Source organism: Pristiophorus japonicus, chromosome 28 (genome assembly GCF_044704955.1).
Source record: "Pristiophorus japonicus isolate sPriJap1 chromosome 28, sPriJap1.hap1, whole genome shotgun sequence".
Classification (NCBI taxonomy): domain Eukaryota; kingdom Metazoa; phylum Chordata; class Chondrichthyes; family Pristiophoridae; genus Pristiophorus; species Pristiophorus japonicus.
In genome coordinates, this window is record NC_092004.1 from 14,643,517 (window position 1) to 14,648,184 (window position 4,668).

The window sequence follows — 4,668 nt, forward strand, 5'->3', positions numbered from 1 at the left end:
GGGCAGGAGTAGTGAGATCAGACAGTGTGTAACCCGGGGGTGGGCCCAGTGAGATCAGACAGTGTGTAACCCGGGGGTGGGCCCAGTGAGATCAGACAGTGTGTAACCCGGGGGTGGGCCCAGTGAGATCAGACAGTGTGTAAACCGAGGATGGGCCCAGTGAGATCAGACAGTGTGTCACCCGGGGTTGGGCCCAGTGAGATCAGACAGTGTGTAACCCGGGGTTGGGCCCAGTGAGATCAGACAGTGTGTAACTCGTGGGTGGGCCCAGTCAGATCAGACAATGTGTCACCCAGGGGTGGGCCCAGTGAGATCAGACAGTGTGTAACCCGGGGGCCCAATGAGATCAGACAGTGTGTATCCCGGGGGTGGGCCCAGTGAGATCAGACAGTGTGTAACCCGGGGTGGGCCCAGTGCCATCAGACAGTCTGTAACCCGGTGGTGGGCCCAGTGAGATCAGACAGAGTGTAACCCGGGGGTGGTCCCAGTGAGATCAGACAGTGTGTAACCCGGGGGTGGGACCAGTGAGATCAGACAGTGTTATAACCTGGCGGTGGGACCAGTGAGATCAGACAGTGTGTAACCCGGGGGCCCAGTGAGATGAGACAGTGTTTAAACCTAAGACCCAGTGAGATCAAACATTGTGTAACCGGGGGGTGGGCCCAGTGAGATCAGACAGTGTGTAACCTGGGGGTGGGCCCAATGAGATCAGACAGTGTGTAACCCGGGGGCCCAGTGAGATCAGGCAGTGTGTAACTCCGGGGTGGGCCCAGTGAGCTTGGACAGTGTGTAACCCGGGTGGCCAGTGAGATCAGACAGTGCGTAACCCGGGGGTGGGCCCTGTGAGATCAGACAGTGTGTAACCCGTGTGTGGGCCCAGTGAGATCAGACAGTGTGTAACCCAGGGGTGGGCCCAGTGAGATCAAACAGTGTGTAACCCGGGGGCCCAGTGAGATCAGACAGTGTGTAACCCGTGTGTGGGCCCAGTGAGATCAGACAGTCTGTAAACCGGTGGTGGGCCCAGTGAGATCAGACAGAGTGTAACCGGTGGGTGGGACCAGTGAGATCAGACAGTGAGTAACCCGGGGGCCCAGTGAGATCAGACAGTGTGTAACCCAGGGGCGGGGCCACTGAGATCATACAGTGTGTAACCCGGGGGCCCAGTGAGATCAGACAGTGTGTAACCCGGGGGTGGGCCCAGTGAGATCAGACAGTGTGTCAGCCGGGGGTGGGCCCAGTGAGATCAGACAGTGTGTTACCCGGGTGTGGACCCAGTGAGATCAGACAGTGTGTAACTTGGGGTGGGCCCAGTGAGATCAGGCAGTGTGTAACCCGGGGGCCCAGTGAGATCAGACAGTGTGTTACCCGGGGACCCAGTGAGATCAGACAGTGTGTAACCCGGGGGCCCAGTGAGATCAGACAGTGTGTAACCCAGGGGTGGGCCCAGTCAGATCAAACAGTGTGTAACCCGGGGGCCCAGTGAGATCAGACAGTGTGTAACCCGGGTGTGGGCCCAGTGAGATCAGACAGTGTGTAACTTGGGGTGGGCCCAGTGAGATCAGACAGTGTGTAACCCGGGGAGGGTACAGTGAGTTCAGACAGTGTGTAACCCGTGGATGGTTCCAGTGAGATCAAACAGTGTGTAACCCGGGGGCCCAGTGAGATCAGACAGTGTGTAACCCGGGGGCTGGCCCAGTGAGATCAGACAGTGTGTAACCCGGAGGTGGGCCCAGTGAGATCAGACAGTGTGTAAACCGGGGTTGGGTAAAGTGAGTTCAGACAGTGCGTAACCCGGCGGGCTAGTGAGATCAGAACGTGTGTAACACGGGGATGGGCCCATTGAGATCAGACAGTGGGTAACATGGGGTTGGTACCAGTGAGATCAGAAAATGTGTAACCCGGGGTGGGCCGAGTGAGTTCAGACAGCGTGTAACCCGGGGGTGGGTCCAGTGAGATCAAACAGTGTGTAACCCGGGTCCCAGTGAGATCAGACAGTGTGTAACCCGGGGGCCCAGTGAGATCAGACAGTGTGTAACCCGGGGTGGGCCCTGTGAGATCAGGCAGTGTGTAACTCGGTGGTGGGCCCAGTGAGATCAGACAGTGTGTAAGCCGGGGCCCCTGTGAGATCAGACAGTGTATAACCCGGGGGAGGGCCGAGTAGAGATCAGACAGCGTGTAACCCGGGGGCCCAGTGAGATCAGACAGTGCGTAACCCAGGGGTGGGGCCAGCGAGATCAGACAGTGTGTAACCCGGGGGCACAGTGAGATCAGACAGTGTGTAACCCGTGTGTGGGCCCAGTGAGATCAGACAGTGTGTAACCCAGGGGTGGGCCCAGTGAGATCAGACAGTGCGTAACCCAGGGGTGGGGCCAGCGAGATCAGACAGTGTGTAACCCGGGGGCCCAGTGAGATCAGACAGTGTGTAACCCGTGTGTGGGCCCAGTGAGATCAGACAGTGTGTAACCCAGGGGTGGGCCCAGTGAGATCAGACAGTGTGTAACCTGGGGGTGGGACCAGTGAGATCAGGCAGTGTGTAAGCCGGGGGCCCAGTGAGATCAGACAGTGTATAACCCGTGGGAGGGCCCAGTGAGATCAGACAGTGTGTAACCCGGGTGTGGGCCCAGTGAGATCAGACAGTGTGTAACTCGGGGGTGGGCCGAGTGAGATCAGGCAGTGTGTAAGCCGGGGGCCCAGTGAGATCAGACAGTGTTTAACCCGGGGGAGGGCCCAGTGAGATCAGACAGTGTCTAACCCGGGGGCGCAGTGAGATCAGACAGTGTGTAACCCAGGGTTGGGGCCAGTGAGATCAGACAGTGTGTAACCCGGGGGCCCAGTGAGATCAGACAGTGTGTAACATGGGGGCCCAGTGAGATCAGACAGTGTGTAACCGAGGGGCGGGGCCACTGAGATCATACAGTGTGTAACCCGGGGGCCCAGTGAGATCAGACAGTGTGTAACCCGGGGGTGGGGCCAGTGAAATCAGACAGTGTGTAACCAGGGGGCTGTAGCAGTGAGATCAGTCAGTGTGTAACCCGGGGGTGGGCCCAGTGAGATCAGACAGTGTGTAACCCGTGGGCCCAGTGAGATCAGACAGTGTGTAACCCGGGGACCCCGTGAGATCAGACAGTGTGTAACCCGGGGGTGGGCCCAGTGAGATCAGGCAGTGTGTAACCCGGGGGCCCAGTGTGATCAGACAGTGTGTTACCCGGGGACCCAGTGAGATCAGACAGTGTGTAACCCGGGGGCCCAGTGAGATCAGACAGTGTGTAACTCGTGGGTGGGCCCAGTGAGATCAGACAGTGTGTAACCCAGGGGTGGGCCAAGTGAGATCAGACAGTGTGTAACCCGGGGGCCCAGTGAGATCAGAAAGTGTGTAACCCGGTGGTGGGCCCAGTGAGATCAGACAGTGTGTATCACGGGGGTGAGCCTAGTGAGATCAGACAGTGTGTAACCAGGGGGCTGGAGCAGTGAGATCAGACAGTGTGTAACCCGGGGGTGGGCCCAGTGAGAAGAGACATTGTGTAACTCGTGGGTGGGCCCAGTGAGATCAGACAGTGTGTAACCCAGGGGTGGGCCAAGTGAGATCAGACAGTGTGTAACCCGGGGGCCCAGTGAGATCAGACAGTGTGTAACCCGGGGGTGGGCCCAATGAGATCAGACAGTGTGTAACCCGGGGGTGTGCCCAGTGAGATCAGACACTCTGTAACCCAGTGGTGGGCCCAGTGAGATCAGACAGTGTGTAACCCAGGGGTGGGCCCAGTGAGATCAGACAGTGTGTAATCCGGGGGTGGGCCCAGTGAGATCAGGCAGTGTGTAACCCGGGGGCCCAGTGAGATCAGACAGAGTGTAACCCGGGGGTGGGCCCTGTGGGATCAGACAGTGTGTAACCCGGGGGTGGGCCCAGTGAGATCAGACAGTGTGTAACCTCGGGGTGGGACCAGTGAGATCAGACAGTGTGTAACCCGGGGGCCCAGTGAGATCAGACAGTGTTTAACCCGGGGGTGGGCCCAGTGAGATCAGACAGTGTGTAACCCGGGGGTGGGCCGAGTGAGATCAGACAGTGTGTAACCCGGATGTGCAGTGAGATCAGACAGAGTGTAACCCGGGAATGGGCCCAGTGAGATCAGTCAGTGTGTAACCCGGGGGTGGGCCCAGTGAGATCAGACAGTGTGTAACCCGGGGGCCCAGTGAGATCAGACAAGGTGTAACCCAGGCGCGGGGCCACTGAGATCATACAGTGTGTAACACGGGGGCCCAGTGAGAGCAGACAGTGTGTAACCCGGGGGTGGGTCCAGTGAGATCAGACAGTGTGTAACCTGGGGGTGGGACCAGTGAGATCAGGCAGTGTGTAAGCCGGGGGCCCAGTGAGATCAGACAGTGTATAACCCGTGGGAGGGCCCAGTGAGATCAGACAGTGTGTAACCCGGGTTTGGGCCCAGTGAGAACAGACAGTGTGTAACTCGGGGGTGGGCCGAGTGAGATCAGGCAGTGTCAAAGCCGGGGGCCCAGTGAGATCAGACAGTGTATAACCCGGGGGAGGGCCCAGTGAGATCAGACAGTGTCTAACCCGGGGGCGCAGTGAGATCAGACAGTGTGTAACCCAGGGGTGGGGCCAGTGAGATCAGACAGTGTGTAACCCGGGGGTGGGCCCAGTGAGATCAGAAAGTG